The 14,004-nt window shown below is 48.1% G+C and overlaps 1 protein-coding gene across 5 annotated transcripts in view; it reads right to left on the reverse strand.

Moving 5' to 3' along the window:
* The window catches only part of LOC144163308 (multiple PDZ domain protein-like), a 364,611-nt gene that overhangs the window by 132,724 nt on the left and 217,883 nt on the right, over positions 1-14,004 (reverse strand). For 4 of the 5 annotated variants that reach the window (XM_077694232.1, XM_077694234.1, XM_077694233.1 and 1 more), the window contains one exon: positions 9,686-10,046. The exons of the other annotated variant lie outside the window; for it this stretch is intronic. The gene's annotated coding sequence lies outside the window, so the exon portion shown is untranslated. The remainder of the gene's footprint in view (positions 1-9,685; positions 10,047-14,004) is intronic. 5 annotated transcript variants of the gene reach the window in all.

The raw sequence follows: 14,004 nt of genomic DNA on the forward strand, positions 1-14,004 counted from the left end.
ACTTTTTTTATGTTTTTACTGTTTTTACGCGGTCTCAAGCGTTCGGCTGGTCGACATGGCTGCTTTTCGTCGCTTTTGACCGATTCATGGATGGATCGACCCCGCCAATCTCGTTGCGACAAATCACGGTAATAAAGCGCAAGTCTTGAATCGTGGGCCGGGCTGATGCAAACGATTCGCGCCAGGGCCGTCAAGCTGGCGCGGCAACTTCCCGATCGCGCCGTCAACACGCCGCAGTGGTTCGAAGACGCTTGCCCAATCTGAATGTAGGTATTTCTGGCCTCGTTGGTTGGTCCCGTAACGCTTGCTTAACTGATGTTGAAGTTGGAGACCCGCGTCGACCGCCGAGCTTATATTTCCGTCACCAGCCTTTCCACCCGATGCGCGAGCATGCATGCATGTCGCGTGGTTCCTCCAGCCGGCCCGAGCAACTGAACGGTGCGAACGCGTATTGGATACCTTCAGCGCGTTTCCCCTCATCCTGTTAAATGTCGTTTCATGCATTGTTACGAGTGCGTTAACGCATAAGTACAAGCACTTTTTTAATCAACAAGAGTGAAGCTAATGATAGGAGATGGGGGAGTCAGTGATGAGGCTTGTATCCGCTTTCTAGTGCCGTATAATTAGTGTACTGAATCTTTCTCAGGGCCAAAACATCGTTCCAGGTTGTAGTGAAAGTTGTGGAACAGACCAGGAAGGCACCAATGCCTTGTTTCTCTTTGAAGCAGCCTTGTATTTATGCATTGAGAACCAATTCGACCAACTGCACACTTTACTGGTTCCGTATGTATTAGCATGGGCGTCTGCAGAATTTTATCTTGAGGGGGCAAATCTATTGTTTCGTTCAAGAATAGGGAGAGGGCATGGGGGAGGGTGAAGTGCTGGGGTAGCGGTGGGGGGGGGGGGGGGGGGCAACATGTATATGTTCCCATTGTGTAGTATGATTCTAATCTTGTGCATTGCTCTTTTGACTCAGAAGTACTGGTTTTATTTGGGTGGAAGTTCCTTTTTCCTAAAAAAAATGTAGTTCTTACTGTAAACGGGACCAAACAGCAAAAAAAAGGAGATCAGTTCTAAGCGAGGAGGAAAAAGGTTTACGTCAATTTATAACAAAAACTACGACAGCTTCCGCATGCGGTGTGGTTCCTGTCGGGCTAACAGATTTGCAAAAAAATTGCACAACACTTCACACGGTGTGGTCGCATGCAGCCCTGCACCAACGGCATCTGCTCCCATTTTCTGTGACTGGCCATAAAAACTGGCTGCTTCAAAATATTAATATATTTCTTGGCCGCATTTACATTCAGGCAAAAAGTATTGTGCAGCCATTTAATGTAGTAATGGTTGGTATGGAAAATCGTGCTCAATAGGTTTTTCACGAAAGTTGGTTTCAAGAATTCAAATTGTGCCAGCAAGACAAAAATAACACAAAATGAAAAAAGCATAACAAAGGTCCTGGGTTTTGCCATGTTTATTTTTGTGCTTCTTTTCTATCGTTTATACAAGCAACATAGCCGTATTGCTAATTGTATTGCACCATTGGTTTTACAGGTCACCCAGGAAGGACAACTTCAATTGAAGCTGAGGATGTGGTGTAATAAAAATTTACTTCATATTGTAAAACAATAGCAGTGTTGATGTCTTCTTGAAAGTGTAAGAAACAACAGCCTTTCTTGGTCCTTTTGCATGCAGACTTATTTTTGGATAACTTGAAAACAATGTAAAATAGTTAACCCGTTTCTTCTTGTCTTCTTTTTCTTTTAGGGTAGGTGGTGCTTCTTTTCTTTCAGGTTGTTTTGAGTTGACTGTTTTTCATGATTGATTCAGTTATTTAAGCATTCTGGAGTAGACATATTCTCAGTACAACTGAGCTGACGTCGCCTGAAGTTTATCATGTTAAGCGTCACACGTGCACCCTGCATGCTCACCATGGGCACGGACGAGTTGCAGGGTGTGAATGAAGGTAGCACAGAATTCTTTTATCAGCATGTAACCACCTAAGAGTCCACATACTTGAGCAAAATCATGGGCATCTTATGTGGCATAGAAATAATGGCAGTTGCTCTGCCAGTTGGAAAACATACAATTCAAACAATGCAGATGCTAATCAATATATATTTCCTTCTGCTTAGAAATGGCCTTTCTGTATTTTCTACGTTATAAATAACAAAATGCTTGGCTGCAGCAGCTCTGATAAACTAGAAAATGTCAATAATGAAAAGATGGGCATTGCTTCCACATAATTTACAGATATTTTTTTTTACCATTCGTGATGTGAAATTGCCTAGGTGGGTCTTTGGAGCTTGGTAAGAAACTGCTTCAATGCACAACGTAAACCGTGTTGGACAAACGGCACTATGCACGTGAAAAAATGCAGGATAAAAGTTCTATACATCTTCCGGTTTCCTTTTCCTGTGTCTGCATGTTGAAAGCGCCTTTATTTGCCAAAATAAGGCTGAGTGGGAGGAGGGATGTGTAACGTTTAAAGGTCGCACTGCAAAAGAATGTGTCTTAAGAGTTTCGTAAACACTATGGATTAGCTTCTTTACATCAGAAGCGTTTCTTACCATCACGCTTAGCCCCGGTGGCTTTCTTGCACAGCTTAACAGCCATGCGGAAAAGCCAACTTTAACAGCTCGAGGCAAGGTGTACGAACACATACGAGCTAGAAGCACAAGTGCGCGTTCCCCCGTTTGTACTCAAGAGTTCCTGTAGAACATGCTTTTAACTGCTGCGTAGTCAATTAAAACTGGTGTTTTGTGCGCCGCCGAAACCACATCGCGCTAAGAGGCACGGGGCAGCGTATTAGACATCTCACTCAGGGATCTCAGAATCTTATTAAGGCGAATAAAGCCGCCGTGGGATATTATTTAGAGAGTTGGCGATACCCAGAAATAGACAGCTTGAGGCTACTATAGATACATACTTGATTACACAAAACTCAAAAGTAAAATGAAAAAATGACGCGGGCGACCCGACACAACATACGATATGTTGATCAACACCGCATGCACCGGCTGCCCGCGTAATTTCTGTTCCTGCCTCGATTAAATGCTCAAACGTGTCGTAAACGGCCCTGTGGGCAGTCATAATCTATTTCACGCCCATGACTACAGCGCAAACTTTGCTGTGGCCGAAACCAGGTACGCAGGTACTTTGCCGTTCGTACGAAGGTCGCGTCAGCCCGCCACCAAGCAAGCTCGGGAGTGTTTCTGACAGAGCCTCATAGATGGCGCTATATGGGTAGTGCGTATAGCAGTTTCCGGTGGGGCTCCACTACGTAGTACATATAGCATCGTCCATCGCAAAAAAAGAAGCTGAAGTTTCCTCAATCAACTCTGCATTCGCGACGAAGCTACGAAGTGCGTCCGAGCGTTCGAGTGACACGCTTGCTGTTGAACACCGGTCGCCATGGCTGTATCCATCTAATAATGTGTCGTCGTCGTCGCCATCGTGATCCGCGGCTGCCGCCACACCACAGGAGTCCGCAACGATATCTTCCATGGCCCGCAATTCACAGGTGGCCAGGTCGTCATCCGCACGCATAAACTCTCGTGACGAAATTTCCACGTCTAACTGGTCGCATTCCGCGTTTAGGCCTTATCTACTCTGCAGCCTGCAGGTCGTGGCTTGTTGGAACGCGGTTAGAGCTAGTAATCCAAAGAATAAGCGTAGGATTTCTAGGAATGTCCGTCAAAAAATCCACGTTCGTGGTCGTATTTTCCAATTTCCGTCAAAAATGTGATCGCAATAAACGCATGAAGATACATTATATCTAAGGGACGTCGGTCGGGAATAAAAAGAACAACGTATTAGGCAGAAAAACGTATTGTGCCGAATAGTATCAACGAGATTACACTGTATTAACGAACGACTGGGAAGCCATTCAGTGCTAAATGATGATAAAATTATCTCTTTACTTTCGATACTTTTTCCTGTAAAATCATGTTTTAACCGCGCAAATCATCTCCGCGAAAGATAATATTTCGTGCTACTTCATCACCGGTTTGTCCGCATACAAATGCGAGCAAAAAATTCACGCATCTCCACGAAGTGAACTATACCGAGTGGGAAAAGCACTGGGGATCATTCGTACCGTAAATCACCCGTTGCATTGCCCACTCGTGCATGTAAATGAGTGACAACGTGTGTGTACAGTATATACAATTCCAATCCAATGCAATCCAATCCAATACAATACAATAAAATACAATACAATACATTCCAATCCAATCCAGTCCAATTCAAATCCAATCCAATGCTCCTCGCGCCTGCGGAGCACTGTGTACACGGACGCCAAGCCCCCGACAGAGCGAAATCCTGAGGTGCTTCGCCTCTAAAATACCCGCAATAATTTTCTATTTTTACGGTAAGGTCTGGGTAATGTCGCTGTCTACTCACGCATGAAAATTATGTCGGGAAAAAAATCGGTTTTGCGGCAGACGAAGGAGCGCCGTCGTCGCAAGGCTGCGGGCGAAAAATGGTTCGAAACAGCGGAAAAGTGAAACCAGTCGTGAATGATTAATAGAACCCGCGCTCTTATCCGTTAGGGTGCTGCTCCTTCTACACGCCAGCGTAGCGGACACTTTAAATATGGCTCCAGCTGCGATGTTGTATAACCATCGAGGGTTCCCGCAAGGCGTTCCCCAAGCGAGAACGACGAGATGATTACCTCGAGGGGTGGAACGAAGCCAGGGGTCGTTCGAAGTCATAGAGGTCGCAGCGAATCACGATAACTTATCCTTTCTCGAGCATAAATCACCGCGAGATATGATTTATGTGGCTTCGAATGGCCTTTCGATCTTTTCGGTGCTAATGACCCTGGCCGGCAGAGCAACCTCACAAGTTTACGAGCACGTCGTGAACATACAGCATTTTTTATAGTGTTATCTGCGACCTTTTTATCTAGAATTCTCCCCCTGAGAGTTCATTTTTGCCTTCTTGTTCCACTTGCCACCATCCCATTATTTGTGGATTCGATTCACCTGTGTAATATGTTTCGGAAAACACCATTCGTCAGTGTGGCTCAAGGTAAAAAAATCCTGCCGGAAAACATAAACGCCAGACTGGTGTTCGCGGCTACGGGCATGGGCTTTTAAGCCTTACCCACAATTCCATAGGGATTCTCCTGCTGGCTGTACGTAACTGCATGTATTATCTGTGCGACGTGTATCAGAAGATAACACACATGAAGAAAGTTTCAAGTGGCCGACTTACGTTGTCAATTGATGAAGCCAGTTCGTGTCGCACTCAACCACAAGCCGGATTGGCAATTCTAGCTTCATATAAACAAGCCGGCATTAACTATAATATGCATCGATCTGTCCCAATTCTTCACAACACAAGATTACATGAACGCTGTAGCATTTATTGATTGATCGATTATAGGGTTTAACGCGCCGACGCAACGCAGGCGATGAGGCGCGCTGTTGTGGAGGGCTCCGGATTATTTTGACCCCCTGGGGATCTTTAACGTGCGCCGAAATCTCGAACACGGGCGTTTTTGCTTTTCGCCTTCATCAGAAAAGCGACCGCCGCGGCCGGGAATCGAACCAGCGACCTCGTGCTCAGCAGCACAGCGCCTTAGCCACTGAGCCACCGCGGTGGGTCGCTCTAAAATTTAGAGATCCTTCTTAAAAAAAAAAAGCAGTTTTTTATCTCTTACACCGAGAACCACCGAAAACGAATTTTTGTGCTCACGTGATGTGGACTTATCAGACGATATATTGATTTTCACGTTGAACTTTTTCAAAATAATTGGAGCTCAACCATCCGCTACCCTTTCTTTTCAGCCTGGTTATATACATAGACAAGAGTAAATGTTGTGCGCCCCCAAAGATACGACCTCAGGTGGTTTACACTCCTCTTGAAAAAGGTACGATGATTTAGGAATACTGTGGATGTGAGCAGCCTCTCTCTCTCTCTTCATCTTCTTCATCTTCATCTTCATCTATCTATCTATTTCTCTCTCTCTCTCTCTCTCTCTCTCTCTCTCTATATATATATATATATATATATATATATATATATATATATATATATATATATATATATATATATATATATATATATATAGGAAATGAGGGGCTCCGCGAAATAAGACAGAAAATAAGGGTTGGCAGTCAAGAAAACCTCGGAAAGCAAAGGGGAGGTTGTGGTGGGTCATAGAAAGAGATGAAGAATTTTTTGAGTCGAAAAGAAAGTGATGCCCGCCGGGTGGGAACCGAACCCACGACCTCCAGAATACCGGTCTGGTGCGATAACCACTGCGCTACCGGCGGGGCTGTTTCCCCAGCACTTTATCGGGTATTTATGTTAAGGTCTTTTTGTTTCCTGCACTTGGGGGTGGTAGCCAGCGCCACTCGGACTACTCGGGGTGAAGCGGACCTTCTTTTTAACCCCCGGGCCGTGACTCGAGTGTCTACGACATGTCGAGAGTGGTGGACCAGCGTTGAACCCTCTTAAGCTCCCTTTGGCACCAAGACTGCCAGAACAGAGGCCCTCGCTAAGCATGTAGCGAATCAGAAAATGGGAAATGAGGGGCTCCGTGAAATAAGGCAGAGGTTTTTAAGTGCAATGCACTTCTTAAGCGACCCTGAACCTGCGTCCACCGGCGATGTCCGCATCACATACCCACGTGGGGGATTGGCCAGGAATCTCCTCGTCTTCCTTGGCAACGGGGGGAGATGGGCGCGCGCTGCCTGGCCGCTGACATGGCACATACCCACGTGGGGGATTGGCCAGGAATCGGGCGTGAGAAGGGCTAATGCACCCGCTTAAAGGAGTACTGACACGAAATTTCAAAGCTGAGATCCGCTCTAGCAATCAAGTACAACGACAACACAAATAGGTGTCTGTGAATAAATGCATCTTTCTTTCTTTGTAGCTGTGTGTGTGTGTGTGTGATCTCTCTTTCGCGAACATTACCGAACCGCGCAAATTCAACTCGTGCATTCGCACTTTCACATTCTTCCCCTCGGGGAAATGCGGGGAATTTTTCTTGACTGCCAACCCTTATTTTCTGTCTCCAGCTCACACCGTTACTCATGCGCGCACGCACGCACGCGCACAGCAGCGTTCACAACTTGTCAAGCGGAATTACCCCGAAAAAGCAAATAGCCAGTCATATAGGCAGTTTTCCAACTTTCACTTTGAAGGGAGCGCTGGTAAGAGCATACTTTTCACTCATGTGCTTGTTACGTAATGACCGGAGCGTTACACGCACTGAGAACGCTGCCGCATGGGAGGTTGCGCAGTAAGACCCGAAGATCGACAGCGTAAACCCCGTTAGCCGTTAGTAACACCAGGGCTTACAAGGGGTTAAGTTGCTTTCACTACGAATATTGCTAGTCCTAAGCTAATACAGACAAACTACAGACGGAAGGATTACGCAAGGGTGAGGTGCCTCATCTTCTCGTATGTAATTCCACGTCGGTGTTAGCTTAGCGCCATGAATGCCCCCACTGATAGCACGACCTGTAAGATGCATTCTGCAACGGAAATAGTCCGTTAGACTCGAAGAAGCGTGATATTTACTTGGTCTTAGTATGTCCCGCAAACTGTCCCTTACTCCAGATTAATGAAGAAATGCTGCTACGAACGGGATTTTTGAGCATATTAGCTGCATTATTTTAACACAGGTAACACCACAGTCCCCAGAGACGAGTAGGATTAAAACACAACCGCTGCTCTTTGCAACAAAGAAACTTCTTGTTCTCCTCTAAAACCACGTGTCAAATACGCAGACATGCGGCTGAGAAGGAGGTGAAAGGGTTGCAGAATTCGTAATCTTATATATTTTTCTTATGTCTGGGTGATTGCGCTGGAATAGAATGAGTGGATCAGGAGTAATAGAATCAACCACCCTTTTGTCGAAACGACAACAGTGCCTGAACGCGAAGGTTGTCAAAATCAAGTCCAACACTACACGAACCTACCCAGAAGCGAGCAGACTCCCATCACACCACCTAACTATATATAAATGGTATGAATCGCGCGTTATTTCTTATCGGGACGACTTACTGCGCTGCGATTGTACCCTCTAGTGCTATTGCGATACTGGCATTCCACGACTACTCATGGCTGTGTAATTTTGCACGCACCCATCTCTGAATTCGAACTGCTTCGGCCGTGCCAGAGAGGAGAAATAGGATAGACGGGGATAGACGTCGACTTTATAACGCGAAGGATCCAGGTGGGAGTCCTACCACGGGGAGCGTTTTTTTCTTCATTTCACCCACGATCATCTTCCTCGTCAGAGAAAGTTTGGTTTCCTGCAGTGAGCCTTGGGGTGAACTAAAGACGACATCAGTGGGCGGCTGAAAGCTTTGCTTCAAAAAGCTGCTATGTCGCCTCACATGTACGAGAAAGGTTGCGAAAAATATATTAAAAAAAATCCTGGCCATCACCACTAACGTGAAACCTGTGGAGGGGCGAAGCAGGCAGTGTATAAGTGTATTCTTGGAGCCTCGGCGTTTTTGCCAACGGAGATGAAACCACTGGGAGGTAGAGGTATACAGATTTGCTCTAAGTCTTGTGTCTCTGAAGCACGAAACGTTCCAGTCCGAGGCGTTGGAAAACGAGTGTTCCTGGGTTTTATTACCGTGACTACATGATCCTACGACGACATGAGACGAGAATGGCCTGAGACGCCGGCAGCCCGACTCCATCGGGCCCGGCGCATCGTCAATTTCAATTTTGGGAAATTGGGCTTCGCCCCTAAAAATGAACGTTGGTTATTCTCCTCAGTTCAAAAGGCCTTGCGGCGCCGCTACTCCGGTAACCAGCTGATGAGCCTGCGCTGCTTCTGGAGTCGCGAGCTGGTCAAAACGAATTGAGGCTCCTCGGAAATGGAGAAAGGGGAGGGACAGATGGTTGAATGCGTAGGGACATGAGGTAAGCAGTGGTGGCGGGAACTCGACAGTTCGTGAAGCGTCAAGGACATGTTTATTGCAACATAGCTATTATATTGGAACAAACATGACTGACTTTAGAAGATCAGTGGCTAAGGCGTTGCGCTGCTGAGCACGAGGTCGCGGGTTCGATTCCCGGCCGCGGCGTCCGCTTTTCTGATGGAGGCGAAAAGCAAAAACGCCCGTGTGCACGAGATTTCGGCGCACGTTAAAGATCCCCAGGTAGTCAAAATTAATCCGGAGCCCTCCACTACGGCGCGCCCCATCGCCTGCGTTGCGTCGGTGCGTTAAAACCCTACAATCAATCAATCTGACTTTAGAACAGAATGGCTGCGTGATAGTATGCGCCGCTTTTTTACTCAGCGCCATATTCGGGATTCTTGGACAGAGAGGTCTGGGTGGCGGAAAGGGGGGCGGATACGGCGGGCGAGTGTGGCGGTAGTGGGATGGAATATCGTTGAAGTAGGATTTATAGTATTGAGAGAGCCCGTCGCATCGTCAATTTCCATTTTGTTTTCCACCTGTCAGAAGCGCGAGAAAGAATGCTTCGCGGTAAGTTGCGGGACTGCGAGATTAGGGACGAAAGAGCTATCTAGAGTGCGCAGTCGCACGCTCTCAGAGAGTCCCCAAAAAACAAGCTTCAAAGGGAATGGGAGAGGAATAAATTAACGAACGTTATTTGTAGCGGTAGACACACGGCCAACTCAGCCGCTTGGATCGCGCGCAGTGTACGGGACGATATCTGTGAGTGCTTCGTTAGAAAATCTACTCACCATCAGAAAAATGCTAAGACGATGCCACAGGTCCAACACGTTCCTCTCCTGCGACCTTTCGTAATCCTTTCAGGGCCCGCGGTCCACTCCTGCAGCTAGGAACGGAACCACGCCACAGCACAAACCTTGCAGAGTTTGGCCGTGTCGCACACAGGTCTCACTTCAGATGCCCTGCTAGTATTCGCTGGCGGGGTCAGAGACAGCGTGCCGGGAGTGAACCGGCTTCTGAAGGGTGAGAAAAGGACCTCGTTCCTTTCGTCCTATCACGCACTGGATGCAGTTTGCTTGTTGGCGGTACGAGGATGGCTTCAAGCTCGCTTTCTTGTTGTTTGCTGTCCGGGCCCGCTTCTCACGCTAATAACTGCATTGAAAGTACAAAAAAGAAACAGAATAATAAAGATTAGAAAAAAAGGCTTTCATAAATGCTGATAATTTGTACGCAATAACGGACATATGAAAAATTCGAACCTGCTCGGAACACCTGAGTATTATATTGTAACGAGGAGGAGACAGAGACGACAATGCTGCGTGCGCGGCGCATGGTGTGGCTGGGAGGTGTGATGGCTGACATAATGTAAACATATCGCCTCGCATTAAACCACTGTTCCTGTCAATCATCCCACCGCTACGTAACAATACCGAGAAAAAATTTCACGCATCTCCACGAAGTGAATCATGATGAGTGGGCGAAGCACTGGGGATCGTTCTTACCGTAAATCACCCGTGGCATTGCCCGCTCGCGCGTGTAAATTCAATCCAATCCGATACAGTTGCATTTAATACAATCCAGTCCAATTCAATCCATTCCAATCCAATCTAATCTAATACAATGCTCCTCGCGCATGCGCGACACTGTGTACACGGACGCCAGAGGACAAGCCACTGACAAAGCGAGGTCCTAAGATGCTTCGCCCCTAAAAGGCAGGTGGCGTCATTGCGACGCTGTATTTTTCTCTAGCACTGCGTGGAGATCTGGCCTCTGATAATAATAATAAATAGTAATAATAAATGTTTCTTTTTGTCGTAGAGGTACAAAGTACATTACGGGTCAGCCCATGCCAAAACGTCTTGGGCTGTAGCCGGCAGACACTGTCAGGACGCTATAAATAACAGCAGGAAAAAAAAAGGGAATAAAAGAAAGGCGAGGGAGAAAAGAAACGAGAACCAAAAAAAAAAAGAGAAGAATGATCAGAAGCAGTAAAGCACTGTGTAATGCATACATATAAAAGACAAAACGCAGGGTTACTCAACTTCGGAAAAGTTTTTCCTTAAATACAATTTGAGAGCATGTGTCGATAAAATGGAGTGGATAGCAGCGGGCATATAATTAAATGTATCTGGAACGCATAAATTGAGCACAAAACGTCCAAATCGCGTGTAACATCGGGTATGCGAAACAAAGGGCGACGTCTCAGGGGTGTTGTAGGCACAAAACGAAACAAAAAATCACTATTCCAAAAATGGCGGCAGATAACAGTGTGCAAAAATAATGCATCAAAAGAAGGCAATTGCAAAGCAAAAAACAAGGTAGTATCTTCAGGAATGCTGATATTGTATGCTACATATCGTAGTAGCGTTTCCATAACGCCGTTTGTTTTCATACGCCGAAATGAAAGAACAGTGATAGATATTGTGATTACATATCTCAAGATACTGTAACCAAGTGCATGTACGGTAATCGTACGTACTGTAAAGGGAGGAAGAAACAGCTGTTATAAATAGTACATGATAAGCCCCGGAGTTTCTCACAGAGCATAGATAGGTGACTCTTCCACGTCATATCAGAGTCAACTATAATTCCTAAATACTTTACATTTGGCGATGGTAGAAGAGGAGAGCACTGACAATTATTACATTGAAAAGCCTGAAGAAAAAGAGCCTGAAGAAAAAGAAGTAGATTGTGATCAATTTTCGTGTGTGAATTGATCACCACTACAAATGGTGATGGAGGAGAGTATGAAATGGTTCTCGTCGTCTCGGCGGTCTTGTCGCTTGCGCTCGGCTATTGTCACTACATAAGGGTGCACATTATCGGCACTCTTTTCTCCTATTGTTCCGTGCCGACGCCATGATCATTGGTCAGTTCACTGTTGAGAAATAAAGAAGCGCAGGCAGGGGGCGACAGTAGGAGAAGAGGAAGGGGAGGATCGGAGGTGCGCACTGCCTCGCTGATAGACTCCATCACCGTATCGGAAGCCAGACGCTGGTCCTCTTTCGCTACACATTTTCTGGTGCCGTGAAACCCGGGAACCGGCGCACGAGTGAATCTACGTTCGACGGCGCAGCGGCTCCGAGGCACGCGAGGCTTGGATACCTTCGTACTGCTTTATCCTGGAAGCCTTGCCCTCGGCCGCCGCCCCTTTCGGCTCGTGCCCAAGCCCGCCCTTGTCGCCTTGTTATTCGCAACCCCAGCGTCTTGCTTCATCGACTGGTGCCATGGACGCTCTTCGTATTCGCCGAGATGTCCTGCGAGCGACCATCTCCGGGACCATGACAGTCCTCGACGCCTTGCTGCGGAGTCAGGCAGCAACGGCCCTTGATAGACAAAATGTACTCGACCTCATCTTGCATGACCAGGTGAACCTTCACCAGCTCGACGCCGAAATTCAAGCGAACCTGATGGATGACGAATTCGAAGCGGACATTTTGAACGCGATCGACTACGATGAACGGATCTGCGCCCTGCGAACGCGCGTACGCTTTTCCGCGAGCCAAGACTTGTCCGCAAACCCCGTCCCGCAACCTAGGGCAGCCCTGTTTTCTACCTGCAACGCGACTTCGACCCTCGGCTCGCCTCCCGAGGAGGCGCGGCCGACAGTGTCCACAAAGGTCACGGGTGACATGCCGCCTGCTCGGGCAATGACTGTTGCACGGGTAGAGAAACACGACGACAAAGAGGGCGCTGCGCGTTACAACGATGCTAAAGAAGACCCTGAGGGGCTCAGCCCGCGAGATCGGCTCCTGCGACCACCCAACCCTAGTGTTGCCGAGATTTCCGAGTTGGAGAAATCTGAGGGAGCCTGCCGAGACCTCGCCGTCGCTGACACGACCATCGTTTCCGAGACGTCTGACCGGCCTTGCCGCAGCGCTGGCGTCGCCGACACAGCTCTCACGTCAGAGACGTCGCTACAGCCTTTCCGCAACCCTCGCATCGACGACTTGACTGCCGCTCGGGAGACGTCTGACCCGTCATGCCACGGCCTTAGCGTCGATGATGCGACTGTTGTTTTGGAGACGTCCGAGCGTCCCTGTTGCGACCCTGTTGCACCTCTCGCTTCGCAAGCAGTTCAGCAACCCGGTTTCGAGTCGAAGATATTTTCATTGTGTTCAGCAACAAAAACGCCGTTCGTGAAGAAGATTGACTCGCATCTGGGTATAACGAAGCGCCGGCTCCTCCGACGCTCCGTGAACAAGTTTCAACGCCGGAAGCGAGCTTCGGCTGCGCTAGTCCAGGCCCGGTGGGGAGGCAGCCTGAACAAAAGCTTCGATGGTGACTACCCCTTCTTCAACAAGAGCAAGTCGATGCTGGACGCCCCTTTCTATATTGTTTATAGTTCCGAAGAGAGCGAAGTACCGTGGTTCGCCGAGAAACCGGGTGTGCTTCTGGAACCCACCGATTACTTCACGGAACGCCTATCAGACGTGGGCGCAACGACAGTGCCACTACGCTCGCGGCATGATCTCTGCAAATTTGACCGACCGCCGCAGCTGTTCCCATTCGATCCCGGTGGCCGCCTTGACAAAGCTGTTTACAGAAATCGACGGCACCGAGATGCCCAGCCAATGCTCCACTGGATCCCCTAGCCAGCCTGCAAGCATCGCTGCTGTCAGATCATGCGCCACTATGGAAGTCGAAAAACTGGTCGTAGTGAGGCCCAGACTTCTCCAGTTCCCGTGCTGCTGCCAGCTAGCTCCCAACCAACTTGGCGGCGGCGGGAGTGTGTTGAGAAATAAAGAAGCGCAGGCAGGGGGCGACAGTAGGAGAAGAGGAAGGGGAGGATCGGAGGTGCGCACTGCCTAGCCAATCGACTCCATCATCGTATCGGAAGCCAGACGCTGGTCCTCTTTCGCTACACATTTTTCACATTACTAGACGTTTGTTTACAGTGGGATGGTTCATGCGCGTTTTAGTGTTTAAGTGGGTCAACACTGGTAGGCTTGACTTGTGCTCCCTGCTCCTCGGACGCGCCCGACTGACGTCGTTCCGAATGCGAATCAAAGGTAACGCGTGTAACAGCATTTGAGCAGCAGAAGTGGCTCCGCTTGTCTGCCGGCCAATGCTGGGTCCTGCCTAGACTGACTCATGCGCTCGGTGTCTT

Source organism: Haemaphysalis longicornis, unplaced genomic scaffold (genome assembly GCF_048455015.1).
Source record: "Haemaphysalis longicornis isolate Haplotype H1 unplaced genomic scaffold, Haemaphysalis longicornis Haplotype H1 scaffold_12, whole genome shotgun sequence".
NCBI classification, from domain to species: domain Eukaryota; kingdom Metazoa; phylum Arthropoda; class Arachnida; order Ixodida; family Ixodidae; genus Haemaphysalis; species Haemaphysalis longicornis.